Genomic DNA, 18,545 nt, shown 5'->3' on the forward strand with positions numbered 1-18,545 from the left:
CTCTCTCTCTCTCTCTCTCTCTCTCTGTGTGTGTGTGTGTGTGTGTGTGTGTGTGTGTGTGTGTGTGTGTGATTAAGGTAAGACAAATTCATATCTACTTAATACAACATCCTACAAGGTAGAAAAATAGAACCGCATTCTCCATGAGTCAAATCAAGGTCATATTCTCCAGGCAGAGAGCACTGAACCAGAGCCACTCTCTCAGTGAGTGACACATTGTAGGTCTTCAGCTAGATGGGCCAGTGACATATGGTAGGTATGCAGCTAAAAGAGCCAGCCAGTATGTAATTTGGTCCTTGGGTTCAGTACTACAGGAACTTAAGATTTCCTCCTTTGCTATCTCTTTAAATAGCTTAAGGTACTAGTGTATTTTAGGCACCATATGAATTTAATCACCTGTTTGTATATATATTTAAAACAGCTAACAGAAAAGGGAGGCTTCCTTCAACAGGGGCGAATCTAAGTTTATAAAACCTGAAATGCATGCATTTTTTGAGATCTGTGTAAGAAAAACGAGTAGGTAATTCACAAAGCAATCTTACTATAGGGCCTAAAATGGGCCATGGCAGCTGAAAGCTGACAAACTGTAGGCTCTGTGGGCTTTATGGCAAACCTGCGAACAAGGCAGAAGAACTCTAATACGGTGACTACTTAAAGCAAGGTTGAGAATTTTCTAGAGATAATCCTGCTTTGATCCCCAGCTCAGTTAATTGCAAACCAGTTGTCTAAAAGCAGAAGGAGGAGCAATCCATCAAAATTATGTTTTTAACTCCTGTTTTCTGAGCCATGCATCATGTTGCATAATTCTGAGTTGAATGCTTGTTTAATGAAAGGAGATAACATGATTTTTCAGTAAGAACACGAGCATGAATGCTGCAGAGATAATACTGATGGAGTCCTTGCTACATGGGGAGCTTCTTTCTCAGCCTCACTGAAGAAACGTGCTCTTCTTTACACTGACAGACTGTAGAACACTCTGTATAAGTCGTCAGGTGTAGTGGCCAGAAAATAAGCCCATTTAGGAAAAAAGAAAAACAAAAGACACATTTGGTTTCTGATTTCTAGTCACTCCCAAGAAATAAGATCACATCTTTATAATGTCCTTTCCTTTCCTTTCCTTTCCTTTCCTTTCCTTTCCTTTCCTTTCCTTTCCTTTCCTTTCCTTTCCTTTTCCTTTCTCGTCTCTTCTGTTCTTTTCATCTCCTGAGAATCAATGACCTCCTGCTTCTGCTTTGTCAGTTAGGAAAACTCTCTTTCCAAATGTGACTTGTCTGCAGTGAATTGTAGATTACAACTCGGGGAGCAATTAACCAGAGCTGTGGTTCATCTTTGCCACCAGAGGGCCTGGGGAAGGCCAGACTTGCGAGTCTTTGTAGGCTGATTGCCTGTATCACCTTGAATTAGCCACGAGAGAAAAGCTGTAATCTGGTTAGAAAGCAGACACCATCCACCGGGTGCTAAGGTAAACACGGCCTGCTCGTCCCCTGGCTCTGTCCAACACAAATTCCTGTTGACATGAAGAACGGTGTTCTAAATTGACCCAACGTGAACCACTCCCAAGACACTTCTTGGCTGTGACTTTCCACTTCGGACAGGAAAGGTCATATATTTTACTAAATCAAAAGTTCTCACCATGTCCCCATAGTTTGGCACATTGACTTCTTCTATGTGGTCCGTGCTTAGGAAGCCACCACTGATTCCAAAAATCCGTAACCTCATTTTAGGTAACCTGGAGCCATGTTTTCTCCCACAAGACTGGAACATGAGAAACATAACTATCAGTCTACAGAATTTACCTTCTCTCATCAACACACCAGATGGCCAAGACCCAGAAGGTAAGCCATCAAGATTTGGCATCCAAGGAGCAGCAAACCATTTGTATTGCTAGGATGCCTGCCCTTAAAGACAGGGCTGGGCGTGTGGTTCTGGTGACAGAGAGCTTACCAGATATGTGCAAGGTCCCAGGTTTGATTCTCAGCAACCGCAGGAGCATGCAGGAGCATAGATGGCAAAGGTCGGGGAGCACAAAGAGATCTAGGCTGCTCATACACTGCTCCAAGGACCACTGGAAAATGTAGTTGCTTTGGAAATAGGGTCCAAACAGGTCCCCAGAAAGTAAAATATAGTTATCATAAGACTCAGCAAGCCCACTCCTTGATGTACTGCCTCAGAGAAGCAAAGACATACGATCACATGTGGATGCTCACGGCCTCTATTCATAATGGCTTAGAAGAAGAAACAACTCAAATACTCACCAATTTAAGGGTGGATAAATGAAGCACCATATAGCCACACTATGCGATATCAAATCGTAATAAGAAGTATTGATTCTTACTTCAACACAGATCGATCTTATTGAAAGAAATCAGACAAAAAAAAAAGAATATATACTATATTATTCCATTTGTAAGAAATGTGCAAAATAGACAAATCCATGGAGACAGAAAGTGGGCTAGGACTTGCAGTAACTGTAGGAACAGGGAGCTATTGCTGCTTGGTGCAGGATGCCATTAGGGGTTAGACGTGTTTTAGGACATATGGGGATGGCAACGCTGCTTCGTGTGTGTTCTGGAGAGTGGGGGCTTTTATACTCTAAAGAGATGGCTTCATGGTATGTGAATTGTATCTTAATAGAGCTGTTATTTAAAAATCAAAATAAATCAAAGTACTTCTGATTAAGGAAGAGGGTATCTAGTCACAGTTCCTCTTAGAAGAGAAAGTCGAGGAAACGGAGATAGCCACCAGTCAGCAGCAGCAGCTTCCAACACTGCCACGCTCTGAATCTTACGGTAATTTGATTTTCCATTTATATTTTTCCCACTGAAAACACACAATATACTCTTAGTGGCAATGAGAACTCCTTTCTTCTGTCATTCTGCTACTTGATGACATTTTCTGAGGCTCAATTCGCCATATATAGAAGTATGCACGTGGGACTGAGCACATGGGAATGACAGGAACAGACTCTGAACTCCCCATTCTCGAAGCCAGACAGGAACATGCAATAAAGAAGGAAAGAAATGCACTAATGGTGTGTTCCTGTGATTCCTACCTTGATCTCACACGTGCAGTTATTATTATAGCCTTCATATTCCCTTGTCATTGCCTGATCTATACAATGACACGTGTCTCTGCAGAGCTGAGATAGTACCTAGAACCACACTGACTAGTCAGAATCACGTGAGTGCTCGATGGCTGTTTTTTCTCCACAGCACTGTAGATCTTTGAGAGCCATAGGCTCCCCTTCTAGGCCCAGACTGGCTTGACCCAGAGACTAAGGTACCCAACAATCAATGTCACCAGACAGCGGCTCACAAGTTCACTGTCTCACACTTACAAGGAGAAAAGAAATGGGCAAAGGAGGGATGAGCAAGTGAGCAACAAACAAAGAGTTGATTCAGAAAAGCAGAAGAGGCCAACTCCCAACGTGGGAAGGGTCTATAGGTGCTTGACAATGGCTGTGAAGGCACAAAAGCTTTTTATGATAATTATGCCAAGAACTGGACAAAGGGTTAGGGTTAGGGGTTAGGGGTTAGGGTTAGGGTTAGGGTCATTTTTGCTAAAATTATCTAATTCTCTGGGCACTACACAGGCTAAGCCAAGAGCAAACTGATACACCTACACACAACCCTTTGGTCCAAGTTGGGAGATGGAGTGCTTGCACAGTTGACAGATAGTAGTCATGCATAGATGCCCTTCTCTGTCCATCTTTGACTTGGGTTGTTAGCTATTGCCTTGGCTTAATCTGCTAGCTACCAATTCTGCTTATCTCCCTGGTCAACAACCTTAGTAGGCATTGTAGACTTCTAGCTGTGGTTTGTTTTGTTGTTAATCCAACTATGTTCTCTGGTTGCCATGTCAAGCCTGTAGTTTACAATGGACCTTTCCCCTTACTGCCTCAGGAGAGCTAAATCCCATGTCACTAAAAATGCCTAGGTTAACAAATGAAGATTAGTTTAGCTCTAGGGAGAGGGCAAGTTGTGTAGCCATTTCCTGGATACCTTCAACAACCTTCACTTGTGTGTCCACTGTCTGATTTTCTGATTTGTGTGAACCCTTGAGGGAGGTAGTTTGCGTGCTTGTGTGTTTTGCTTTGTTTTTGAGTGTATTGTCCCCGAACCTTGGGATATTCTAATATGGTAAGCGTGGGGTGCAGGGGCTTAGACCAGTTTTGAATGGCAGTGGTTAAAATCTGTCTCTCAGAGAGTCAGGCCCAGATATGATCCATTCCACTTTCCTGCTGAGGATTTCAGATGAAGCGTGCAAAGTGTATGGCAAGCCATGGTATTCTTCTCATCATATTCTTCTCATCATTGCTAAGGCCAATCAGAGCTGGGGCTCCATACCCCCATGCCCAATATAAAAAAACTGTGGATTAACTGCAATAGGAGTCAGGAATAGATCTTTCCCAAACAAATTTGGGAAGGAGGAGGGAGGAAGGAGTCACTGGACCAGGGTTTCACACTCACTGGCCAATATACTAAGACGTCATTATTTCCATACCAAAGCCGTATTCTTTCTTACTATAAAATTAGAGTAGTTATACTTATATTGGATTCAATTTAGTTGCATTGTTTAGTGCAAGTCACTCTAAACATCAGTTTCTTCATCTTTGAAAATAAGAACAATAGCACTTGCCTTAGAAAGCTGTCATAGAGGTAGAATGAGATGAAATGCATTCACAGCAATGAACCTGACTGATGGCTGAGCTCATGTTAGACATGAAGAGTGGTCATAGCAATTACTGAGGCAGTAATAACACCACAGAGCCAGACCTATAGCCATTGTGATTTCACCAGTGCATGTCCATCAGCAGCAGACTGTCCCTCTAAGCATGTCCCAGGCCTTTCGTTGATGATTTTAATAGTATATTTTTAAATAAAGCCAGAAGTCTGGTTGGAGAGATGGCTCAGTGGTTAAAAGCAATATCTGCTCTTCCAGAGGTCCTGAGTTCAATTCCCAGAAACCACATGGTGGCTCACAACCTGGCACACAGGTGTGAGGTATACCCACAGATACGAGTATTCAAATACATAAAATAAATAAATCTAAAAGTAAGGTAAGAGGGGCAGTGGTGCTGCACACCTTTAATCCCAGCACTTGGGGAGGCAGAGGCAGGCAGATTTCTGAGTTTGAGGCCAGCCTGGTCTACAGAGTGAGTTCCAGGACAGCTAGGGTTACACAGACAGACCCTGTCTTGAAAAACCAGAAAATAAGTTAATTAATTAGTTAATAAATTAATTAAATAAAAATAAGATAAAATAAGGCCAAATGTCTCAGTTTTCACAAACTTTAGGTATGAGATAGAGAGGATAAATAGACACAGAAAGATATAGAGAGACTATACAGGATGGACGGATGGATGGATAGATAGATAGATAGATAGATAGATAGATAGATAGATAGATAATCAGTGGTATGTGGTAGGCATGCTGGTATACACCTGTGACACTGTCTATTTGAGAGGTAAAGACGATATGTTTGGATATTTGAGACTGTTTTGAGCAACAAAAAAAGGCCCTGTCATTTTTTTAAAAAAAACCTGAAAGTTAGAATTTTAATTTGAATACTTTTCCGTCACCATGCCAGCCCCCACTCTTGACAAATGCTTATTGAATTCTTGTTATATGCTAGGGATTTTGCTAGATGCAGAGGGTGTGCTAGAGAGCTGGACTGATCATGCTCTCTCTATTCACAGGTTTCAAAGCCAGAGCAGCCTGGAAGTTAACGGTAGGACTCTAATATATCTAGGGTGCATCCCATTCCTGCTGTATAAAGCCTTAATGGCCCTCCAAAACGAGCATCAGATAACAGTTAGTCCTAAGTCTCCAGGCGCATATCTTTCCAGGAAAAAACTCCTCCCAGTTTGGAAATCAAGTGTCCAGATATTTTCCCAGGGCCACTTACCACCTCAGTGCAGTGGGAAATCTGTGAAGGGGTTTGGTGAGTGGCAGACTAGCTAGTGTCAACAATCACTCAAGAGGTCGTGGAGACAAGCCTCATTCCGTGTGGGACTGCCCCATTCGTGTCTGCAAGCGTTCTTCCAAGTTCAGAAAACTACCTTCACCTGCCAAAACACATCTTTCTCCAAAAAGCAGCTGCTCCCTATGACATCATGCTAATCCAAGCAATGACTCACCCCGAGGAACACACTGTCAGCAAATAAGGGGTTCTCTGGCTGCCAAGTAAGGTACCTTGTTCTGTGGTCACCAGTCTCACTGGTATTCCTCCATCAACTCTACCTAAGACAGGTTCAGGACACAGAAAAGACAGCATGATTGCAGTCATCAAGTAGAGGAAAACGGGTTGGATAAAGCTGCTGGGGCTGGAGAGATGACTCAGCAGTTAAGAGCACTGACTGTTCTTCCGAATGTCCTGAGTTCAAATCCCAGCAACTATATGGTGGCTCACAACCATCTGTAATGAGATCTGACTCCCTCTTCTGGAGTGTCTGAAGACAGCAATGGTGTAAAAATAAAGCTGCTAGAAAATTGAAAAACAATCATTAAAAACAAATCCTCAGGCCAGCTTCCAGGCACCCCAAAAAGATACTTAAAGGTTTTATATATGTTGAAAGTTACATTAAAACAAAGAAACAGAATTTTGGAATTTTTATCTAATTTAAGTTCAGGTTAAGAGAGAAACAAAGTTAGATATAAATGTTCAATTAAAGCAACTTGAGAATATTTGTTGGAAATACAGAATTCCTAAATAGGCACAAAGCCCTCACTGAGGGCTTAATTACTCCTTGAGTCTGCACTAGACCATACTCCTTTCTCAAGATTTCTGGTGAGTTCATAAATGTGACAGTCTAGGGAGAAATGAAGCGAATCATTTAGTAGTGGATGGCTTCACTTCAAGAGAGCTAAGCACCTTGGGAAGACTGCCACACAGATGTGTTTTTCATAAGTTTTTAATTTGCATTATCAGCACTTGGCCTTTTAAACCATCATTTTAAAAGTTATCCATGTAACCACAGCCTCAATAAGGTGTCTAGTTAGTGGGCAGAATGTGAACACAAGACACCTACCTCTTCAGATGCAAGAAGCGAGTCACAGAAGAGCCTTTGGTTTGGGTACTCGTTTCCCATGCAGTGTGGACCTTTGAACACCAGAGGGCAGTGTGTGAAACCAGCTCCACATCATCTGACTTAATTCAATGCATCAAAGTAAAATCTTAATTTTAAGTGCATCCCCCCCAAAGACATTTTATGTCATTTCATGCTTCAGAAATTAAAAGTAGAGTTTTATAGCAAATGTGAATCATGAGCTCAACTAATGAAGTTAATTTGAATCATAATGAAAATTACAAAGATTAATTTCATAAGCAATCATTAATAATGGAAGCTCTCGTGTATGAATAATCAAAGCTTTAAATATTATATGGTAATTAATTCATTACTATGGGTTACATATTTTAAATAGCTCAAATCTTCCTTGCTCTTGGTGCTTATTAATAGCAGTCCTGAGGGAAGACAAACTGGTAACTCTCTTTTTAAACTTTTTTGTATGTTTTTAAATGGGCAAGAGAAAAAAATTAAATTATTCTGTGAACAGACTTTCTCATTGGCAACTCACCGTCAAGCAGGGGAGAAGCCAGTCAGCTGTCAAAGAGCGTAGACAAGCAGATGGGCCTAATCGTGGGCTTAATTATGTGTTGACCAGTCCTAAGGTAGGCTCAATCTGAAACCTGAAATTCCAGTGTTTTTTGTTTTTTGGAGAGTTGAAACCATTCCAGAAGTAGAAAATTCCACACCATGTTTAACACGATGGGTCACCGAAAGAAGAACATAGGTATTCTAAACATGCATGATATTATCTTTAAGCTGTATATACAAGGTGTGTGTAAAACGTTGTGAATCTCACACCTGGACTGAAGTCTTTTATCCTCAAGGTGCCTCAGTATGTATATGCAGATATTTCAAAACCTGCAAATCCAAGGGAGTTGGAAAAGTTGCAAATCTAAGTCATTGTGGTCCAAGCATTATTTTATTGTATTTTATTTATTTCTAACAATGTGATCAGGGTCTTGGTATGGAAAATGATCGTGTATACCATCACCACTTACGTGCATTCAAAAAATATATCAGAATAGTTCTGCTTATCAATGGCCCTGCACTTTTTTTCCGTATTCAAACTGTACGCAAAACACTTGGTATTACTTGTTATCTATGCAAAAATCAAGTGGAGCAGACCTTCCAAGACTACCTCTTGTCCTGTTGAATTTTGTAGTGGCACCATTAAAAAAGCTATGGGAGCTATTAGATAGTTTTATTATGTGATGTGGTCTCTAGATTTCAATGTGTCCCTTATTCATATGTTGAAAGGGTGTCTTGTAGGAAGCATCTTTTAGGTACGTAGACCTCATTTTCTTCTCTGTTTGCTTAGTTTCTGGGTGATGTGAACTTGCCCTGGTCTTGAAGCTACCCTGACTTGAAGTTACTTGACTCCCACAGTACTAACTGTTCTCCTTCTTCAGCTGGCAAGCATTAGTTTCCTTTCTGAGACTGGACCCATGGTGACAAATAGGACAGGTCAGAGGAAAATTGCAGTAGTATTGCACTGGGGTCACCAGACTTGGCAACAAACACCTTTACCCACTGAGTCATCTCTCCAGAAAATCATCGTCATCATCGTCATCATCATCATCGTCATCATCATCATCTCCCTAAATAGCCCAGGTCCCCCAGTGACAACCATGTACTGGGATTACAAGTAGGTGCTACAATGATTGCTGTTGTCAAATAGACATCATACCCGAGCCAGGCCCACAACCAGAAATCAGTGAGTATACATGCACATAAAACACAACAATACGAACACAAATGGTGAAATAGCATGCACACATTTTTAGGCTGGGACTTTTCTCTTCTGGTTAGTCTTGTCCCTCAGCCCCTCCTGCTGCGTTCCTCCTGCTCAATCCATCAGTTGGCACTTCTCTACGCAACCTCAGGCTAAGCCTGATGATTTGTTAATCTCCATTAAGTCCCATCCCAGTTCCCAAATGTGACCCCAAGCTGGCATCTCACTCCTCTGATACACACCCTAGCTGTGCCTGATTTGAGAAGTTTCTTTGTTGAAACATTAAGCTTCTTTTCATAGCTGATCATATTAGCAGATTCTCTGTAGCTCCTAGCGAATAGCCTACAAAGTGAGACAGTTGGATGCTGGGTCCCTTGCACGATGGGTGCAACATTTGTGGAGCTGTTTGGTTTTTCCCTCTTCCCCCATTAGAATGTAGGAAGCTTGGATCCAGCCTCTGTGTCCTTTGCATCCAAGGCATACCACCATGTTAAGCACACAGTAGGGCATCTGTAAACACTTGCTCAACTAAAGTACAAAGTTATACGGAACCTTAGAAATGACATCATCTGAAGTTTTAGCCCCATCCGAAGAGTAACTGTTTTTGGAGTATGGAATGAGTGAACCATCTTATTTTCCCTTTCAAAGTGTTTGACTCATTACAATGCTTCTTTGGTGCGGCTGGGCATTTTCACATTTGCTTCTTGTTGCCTACTGCGTGACAAGCAGTCTGGTTTAGTAAAAAGAGCCCCCTCCTTGGTGCAAATAGATCTCTGCCACACCCTAAGGCCCATTACCCCAGCTTGAGGCAAATAGACCTCAGTCACACCCTAAGGCCCATTACCTCAGTTGCTAGGCAGCAGGAGCCTGCAGCCAGTCTGCTTCTACCTACAACAAGAACTGTGTGAACCTCCTGTTTCCTTCTTACTTCTGTTTTCCTCAAGACTTCAAATAGCCAGTAATGTTATCCCTGACATCCATGAGAGCCCTAAGTATAATAGAAACAAATAAAGTAGCTATTACCCTGTCATCTCACTTCTGCAAAAGCAAGGAGGTAGAGCCAAGCATCCAACCTTGCTGCGTTTGTACCAGAGAGTTCTCCGCTGTACGTCAATCAGCAGCTCACACGCAAGATTGCTAGTGTCTCGTCTGTCCACCCTGATGCTTTACCCCAGCCTCCCATCCAGTCATCCATGAACACCTTACTGGCCCCACTCTAGGTTTCACATGACTCTCAGCGACGTAAAGCAGGAGGGAAAGACCAAACCGCTCTCGCATAGTACTTATTTTCCTACAAAGACTACAGAGCAAGAAAAAAGTAATGTACTAAACTCAGACTCCGTATTTCTGAATTTTGAGAGGAAGAGATTAAAGAATAGTATCCACTAGAGGATGAAAGATTACAATCTTCACAAGCCTTGAAAGAGAGCCTGTGACTACTCTGATAATTATGGGATAGCTCAACACAGGAGGCCAACCAGATCGGATTCCAGATTCCCTCAGGGACTGCGCTAGGCTTTTGATCAAATGAATATACTTTTTGGATCTGCAAAATCTTTTCCTTTCATATGTGCCATTTACCTTCTCTGCTCCCCTGGCTTGGATGTTGACACAGCTGCGTTGTTCTCAAGGCTTACCCCACCACCCACACACCTCATGAGACGTTCAGATACTTCTCTGCTCAATGACATGCGCGTGAACACCGCACAGTCAATCTCCTAAGCAGTTGTTACCTCAGATAACCTCAGTGGCACTACTAAGATGGACTAGGAACAAGGCCTAGGGGGAGGCCCCGCCAGGATTGTGCAAGTGGGCTTTGGCAATAGAGCTGTGGCCTGTCTAGAACCAGGAATGACACTGGTTGCTGATAATAGCTATCGCTTACTAAGTCCCACAGGCACCAGCTGCTTTAGGCTTGAAATGGTAGGTAGCATGCATTGGTTGTGTGTATTATGTGCTACATACTAAATGCCCTAGATGCATTTCATCCCTAACCCATTCCCTGGCTATTTAAGGGGTCGATACTTTAGCACAAGTTACATGAAGAGTCCCGTGGTGGCCCAGCCTTTAATACTAATATTCAGAAGGCAGGAGCAGGAGCTGCCTGAGATGGCTCAGCACATAAGAGCACTCACTGCTCTACCGAAGGTCCTGAGTTCACATCCCACCAACCACATGGTAGCTCACAACCACTGGTAATGAGATCTGACGCCCTCTTCTGGTGCATCTGAAGATAGCTACAGTACTTAACTGTAATAATAAATAAATCTTTGGACCAGAGCGAGCAGAATTGACCAGAGCAAGCAGAGGTCCTAAAAAAAATTCAATTCCCAACAACTACATGAAGGCTCATCTCTACAGCTACAGTGTACTCATATACATAAAATAAAATAAATAAATCTTAAAAATATGAAATAAAATTAAATTAAACTTAAAAAGGTCTTATAGGAGGAGGAGGAGGAGGAGGAGGAGGAGGAGGAGGAGGAAGACGAGGCAGGTGCAGGGCAGGCAGAGTTTTCTGAGTTCCAGGCTAGTCTGGTGTAGAGAGTGAGTTCCAGGACAGTCTAAGCTACACAAGGAACCCTGTCTCAAAATAAAACCAGACAAACAAAGAAAAAAAAATCCGAAATGCATGAGGAAACTGGTGTAGACAGATCAAACCTCCCACTTTCATGCGGCAACAAACGCAGGTACTAGAACAAGCTGTCTAGAAGCTAACCTCAGCTACCACGTTCCATTTCCTTCTCTGTGCAGCCTGTTGAAATGCTTATAACAACTCCATTTTCATACCCACTTCAGGTGAAGAGGCTGAAGTACAGAAATACTAGCAGCAGGGATCATCCTTTGGTCCATAGAAACCTTGTCTTTGGGTTACAGGGACCTTGGTGGCTGTGTGCCCCTGGAACAGAGAGAGAAGGTGTTGAAGTTTTCTTCCACAGCTACCGCGGGCCTACCCAACGTTCACCCTACCTAACCCTAGGAGTACTCAACCCTCTTGTCTTGATACCTCTTCCTTGTCTCCTTCCTGGGTTGTGGGTGGGGACCAGGATCGTCAACAGGGTGGTAATAAAGTAACCCCTTCTAACGTTTAGTGCTTTAATACAACACTTTTCGAACACCATGTCTGCTGAAAATGCAGATCTGGGGCTCCGGACTCCAAGCTTCCCTGGGCTAAAACCTCACATTTGCTACCTAAAATCATCGACTGAATTTCAGTTTTGCCTTTTTTGGTCATTCAGTAGATTCGTGTATCACACAAATGGCAAGGAACCCATGTCTGAACTCGCCAAGGCGTGTGGCTGAATGACATCAGACCTTCCTTCCCAGGTGTTTCCAAGGGCACTCTTGGGGGTAGCAGACTGTTTATAGACAGTTTTGTCTTGTTATGTTTTGTTTTTTACCAATGGCATGAAAGTTTTGAACAAAGCTAGTATTTTTCATCTCTCAGTGAACTTTTTTCCAGTAATGTGAAAAAGACCCAAATCTTAATGACCATAAAATATATTGAAAGTGGAGCACATAAGGGTAGAATTCCTAAAGCTAAAAAGGTGAAGAGTTAAGCACCTTGAAGTTTTAGACACCACTGAAGGGATCTGACAAATGTGAAGGACAACCCGTAGCACCATAAATAAGCTGACCTACAAAAAAAATACCATTTATGCCCTGCCTTTTTTGTATTGTTAACAATATACAACTTTCTTGTAAAATTCTTATTAGTTATAAATTCCCTTTGCTACCATGCTGACCTTATAGTTCAAAATGCTGGGTTTTTTGTTTTTTTTTTTTCAGCCAACTTTGGATATGTTCTGAAGGTTTTCTCTGAACTGTTTTCCCAGAGACTCCACTGGTTGACATTTGCATAGTCATTTGCATAATGTTATTCCTGATAAAGCACTGGTTCTCTGAAGAAGAAAATTAGCAATTATTATTTTACCACTGAATGAATGATAGCACAGGATGTTAGAGACCAACCTCATTTAAAAACTTTTGAAAGAGGGCATAAAAATAATCATATGAAGACATGTAGGATTAAAAAAAAAAAAATTACCATCCCATCACATGACACAGACTTCACTGAGTGATTAAAGGTGTTCAGGGAAAAGAGGAGGAACCAGGTTGTCAGTTGCCAGCACGGAAAGAAACAGGCAAATTATCCCAAGCAAACCATTTAATGAGGGCTTTGTTAGCATGGAGGGCTGCAGTGCTGGATAGCAGCTGGCACTTAAGAGCCTCATTATTAAGGAAACATAATTTTGTCCATCTGCGAGCTCCAAAAAGGGGGGCAGTAATGGCTCACTCTAGCCCAGAGCCACACATGGCTCTAATTACATTCTCCCATCAAAAGACACCAATATATCTATCTATTCTATACACACCCATACGTGGGCCCCTATTTTTGTTTAGAGCTAAAAGAGGATTTTTATAATTTCACACCTTTTTTTTTTTTTTTAGATGACTCCAAGTCTTCAAATGCCCATTAAGAAAAACCTCCCTTGTTTCTGAGAACGAAGTGACCGGCTGCTCCTCCTCCTCCCCAGGGTAAGGTGACAAGCCATCCTGACACATCATTAGCAGAGTGCTGCAGATGAGGGTGAGGAACAGGCCACCAGCAACAGCTGAGCCAGATTATCTCACACATCCAAAATATTAACAACCTCGGAAGGCCAAAGGCCACCAACACTGGTTTACTTACAGGACAGAACTCTTTAACAAAAGAAACCTTGGCATGTATTTAAATTTTGTGTTACAACTGAGTTATGAAACATTTAGAAAGCGAAAAAGAAAAAAATGTAATTTCACTCCCCAGAGATAAACAATAATATTCTAAAAGTGACCCCTTTTTATTCTATATTTTTAAATTTTATTCTATGAGATTTATTTGTTGAATATTTACCATTACATATATTAAAAATCAGTTTATAACCTGACCTTTCTACATAATAATGTCCTGGTCATCCTTGTTCAATATTTGACACTCAAATTATTTTTTAATGACTATTCAGTATTTCAGCTATAAGAGTCTATCCCTAGCTTAACCAGTTCCCCACATCATACTTTTAGATTTTTGGGTCTTTAGCTATTTATGCAATTCTTCTAGTCATAAAAAAAAGATCAAATAATCTTATTTGCATTACATTGATTTCTCAGGTAAAGAATTTTCTAATGCGTCCCAATGAATTTGTGTTAATCATATGGTGTCTATACATGTTTCACTAGTCCATACATATATAGAAAGAAGGTGCGTAGGAAGTGCTGGGTGAGGTCACAGGTGGGAAAGATTTAGTTGTAGCACTAACCTGAAAAGGACATTCTGTGTGTGGATACACAGAATTAGATACTAACATTTCCTCAGATTTCAAAGCTACAGTGATTGCGGCCGTCTAACAAGCAGGTATTGATAAGTGATTAGTAGCTTGTATTTGTCTTATTCAACAGTTAAGTAAAGTTGTTTGCAAAGGGGAAACAAAAAAGTGGTTATCCCTGGAGATTCTCCTATGAAATCAGTTAGTCCCAGAAAGACAAGTGTCCTTGTATATGTGGAATCTAGGGAGGGAAAAACAGATGCAAGCAGGTCCTGAGAAGCAGTGCTGTGGCTGCTGCTGACCATGCGGCCTTTAAGCCTTTGGAACTGTTTTGTTTGAGGAGTTAGAAATGTGTAAGAGCTCCATGGGCCATCCTAGTGGGAGTTAGGAGTAGAACAATGCTCAGAAAAAGTGCTGACACTGGTGGCCCTGCCCAGGCTCAGAAGGGAAAAGTCCTCTACTGGGAACAGGAAAAGGGGCCACTCATGTCTGTATTAGCCAAGAATCTGACCACATTGTGCTTGTCCTGAAAGCTTAAGTGTAGGTAAAATCTAAAAGGGATAGATTAATTTGGTGAAGGAAAAAAAATTTAAGGCTAGATAGTAATGAGGCTGTGCAGAGGAAGGAAGCCTCTACGTAATAAACCACCATCAGTCATTGCTGAGAAACTTCTTGCACTTAGAAATTAAGAAAGCAAAACAAAACAAAAAGCAGTATCCTGAAGGCAAAACTCTATTGCTTAGAGGAGTCTCTATCTTGTGACGATCCATATTCATTTAAAGGGAAAAAAAGAAGAAAAAAAAAAGCCTAAGACAAGGGTTACCTGCAACTCGAGACAAATTGCTTAGGTGAGTGTTTTCCTAGGGTCAGCACATACGGGCTGAGTTAGCTATGGTCTGAGGGACCCGAGCCTGCACCTTCATCAAACAGTCGGGTTAGGCAGAGTTGTAAGCATCATCCATGCGGTCCTGGTTTTAAAGTCACAAAAGAAACAACATTGGACAGACTGTGGAGAGCAGCTCAAGCCAGGAGCACGGAGGCAAGGTTCGGATCTCTGTGGAGACGCTCGAACGGACTGCTGTGTGAAGCTGGGAAGGGGAAACCTCGCTCGCTCCTGTGTAAGAGACCATCCTAGACACTGGGATGCCCCAGCTGTGGGATGTAAATCAAGAAGAGCTACCGCTGTGGAGTGCAGCTGGCCTAAGCCTAATGGAGACACTTCATGTGTCAGAGCTAGGGGCTTGAGTCTACCCAAGCCCAGTGTAGGCTGGTTCACTTCATTATAATATCCAGATGTGGACATGGAGCTACATACAGAATTTGTTATATATCATGCTGGATTTTGACTATATTTATATGTAATACTTATTCTTTATGCCCCCAATCTTAATTTTTGGAATAAGAATGCTTATTCTATGCCACTGTACTTTGGAAGTGTAGGACTTGGTTTTTGCTTCAAGGGATCTTCCAGCTAAGACACTAGGAACTTTTAAAGTGTTTGAAATTTAGTATATGGGGACTTTTAAAATTGGTTGAACTTTTGAGGAGGAGGGCCGAGGGAGTTTATGGTCCATCCTCTCGAGTTTCTGAGGTGGCACGGGCACCGCTGTGCCCTGGGAGGAATACCGCTTCTGAAAAACAGAAAAGATACAGATCTTTAAAAATTGCCGTCATACGTTTGTGGGTTTCAACCCATTTTGTACACAATTTAATATTCAAAATTCAAAAGGTTAAGAGACTGGTTATTTCTACCTTTAGAAATATGTAGATACGTGACAAAAGTGGAACACATGTCCAAACCCCAAATGAATAACTACACAAAACATCTTCCACTATAATCTATGATTTCAGGACTACAAAGTTTATTGTGCTTTTCTTTTAGTTAGAATTGGACCCAAAAGCCAGGCGTGGTGGTACACGCCTTTAATCCCAGCACTTGGGAGGCAGAGGCAGGTGGATTTCTGAGCTCGAGGCCAGCCTGGTCAACAAACTGAGTTCCAGGACAACCAGGGCTATACAGAGAAACCCTGTCTTGAAAAAAAAACAAAAAACAAAAAACAAAAAAAAAGAATTAGACCCAAGTCAATGATTTTATCTATCTATCTATCAATCTATCTATTTATTTATTTATTTTCATGGGTTTTGCCTTCGAGAATATCTGTGCCTCACATGCGTACCTGGTGCCTGCACAGCCCAGCAAGTGAGTCCGGTCCCCTGTAATTAGAGTTACCAATCGTCATGAGTGCTCAGAATCAAACCTAGGTCCTTTGGAAGAGTGAGCCATCTTCAGTCCCTCATACTAAAGCGTTTTAAAAAATATTTTATCAAGTCTTTGAGAAGGTCATGTTCTGCATTTTGATTGGATTCTTCTCCCTTTAATTTCCCAGAGATCCACTCCTACTTCTTCACCCCCCAACTTCAAGTCCTCCTCCTCTTCCTCTCCTCCTCCTCCTGCTTTTTGTTTTGTTTTGTTTTAAATAAGCAATGAATCCAACTTATTCTGTCCTTATGCTCTTGAGTATGGGACCATCCACTGGATCCTGTTCAACCTACCAGGTTCACAACCATAAAGATTCTCTCCCCTAGAAGCCACAGTTACCCACACTCCACATTAGGGGTAGAGGCCCATGAAACCTTTCCCATTCATCCTGGAATGTTGACTGTCTTGGGCTCCTGCAGATCTCATGCAGACAACCGCAGACAATTTGAGTTCATGAGTGCAGAAACCTATTATATCTAGAAGACTCTATTTCCCACTTATCTTCCCCAGCCTCGCCCTCTTACAATCTTTCCAGTTGTCTTCGGTGATGCTCCCTGAGCCTAGGGGATGAGGAGTGATATGGTTCTTCCATTTGTGGCTGAATGCTCCACTGATACTTTTTCTCTGGACTTTGTGAGTTTCTGCGTTAACCACCATCCTGTGGACAAAGAAACTTCTTTGGTGAGTCCTGATAGATATACTGACCTACAGATAAAGATATTAAAATTTTAGATGGCAGCATGATGCCGTGTTCATTTAGCAGATTAACAGTAGTGGTTTCACTCCTGAGCCTATGAACTCCCTGGCCAGAGGTTCTTGGCTAGAATTAAAGTACCAGGCATGAGTTGGGGTTTGTTTGTTTGTTCTTCTTTCCCTAAGAAACAGGCCTAAAATACTACAGAAAGTAGCTGGTTTCACAACAGCCATGCCACTACTGCATATCTTGCTGTGCTGGCTGTTACTGGAACTCTTGCCGTGCTGGCTGTTGTCATGTGGTTCACAGCTGGGTAAGACTGTTGGTAACAGTCACTCCAACAGCCTGCATAGCACTTCCAGTCCTGTGACAGCAGCAGGAAGGAAGCTTCCTCGTTAGTACCAATTTAACTTTTCCTGTGCTGCAGCCAGTGTGTGTGTGTGTGTGTGTGTGTGTGTGTGTGTGTGATCTTCAGAATAGGGTCTTCCCATCAGTTCCTAGTGATCAAGAGCAGTATCAATGGTCTGTGTTGTGTTAGCATCTCCGGGGCACCTCTGACTAACAACTCAAGGGCAAGCATCACGCACCTGGCACTGGGCTTTTCCTTTAGCAACTTATGGCTTTGAGGAGGAACATGGACCCCTGTGTGGGCTAGCTGGCTAAACTCTTTTATATGAATATATATACATATATGTGTATATATATATACACACACATACATACATATTTTATAAAGTGATATGCTTCCATACAGTTTTGTTAAATATCCTTAATGGTAGTTATCCCCCAATGCTGACCCTCTGCCTACTTTCACCTTCCTCTCTCGACCTAAACCTCTTTCCTCATTACTTCCTTTCCCTGTCATATAATAACAATTTTTTAAAATAAATTAGCTTTTTAGATAGGGTATATATTTCAAACCATGAAGACGCTAATGATAGACACATGTGAAAGGTCACAAGCTAGGCTCCGTATCGTTGGCTTCTTTTCCACTGGACCATGCTTCAGTGTCAGCTGCTATCTGACTTATTCAAATACAGTTTTGCATCTTGGGTGAACTCTCTAACACTTGCTTGCAGAGCTAGGTTCCTTTGACCTGATGCAAATGTCACAACACATGCTTCCTCTTCCCCATAGAGCCACATGTGGAATTCAGCCTTTTTTTTTTTTTTTAATTTCCTCAAACATTCCGACATGAGAGGGAGTCGGGCAGTTGCTTCCTGTTATGCACTACTGTCATTTTCATTTTCTTTCTTTCTTCCCTGCCCTTTGTTTCCTTGCAGTGCTTCTCACTCTACACACAGGACAAGTCACTGGCTCTGCTGCTTGCTTTCCAATATGCTCTGGACCCTTGCTCTTCTTAGAGGAGAGATTTTATATGCACTTCCCCTACCCACAACAATTGCAAGTTCACTCTCCCGCCTCACTTTCTTTCTATGTCTGATACATGTACACATATGCATGCACTCACATGCACCCTGATACGC

This window comes from Mus pahari, chromosome 5, assembly GCF_900095145.1.
Source record: "Mus pahari chromosome 5, PAHARI_EIJ_v1.1, whole genome shotgun sequence".
NCBI lineage: Eukaryota > Metazoa > Chordata > Mammalia > Rodentia > Muridae > Mus > Mus pahari.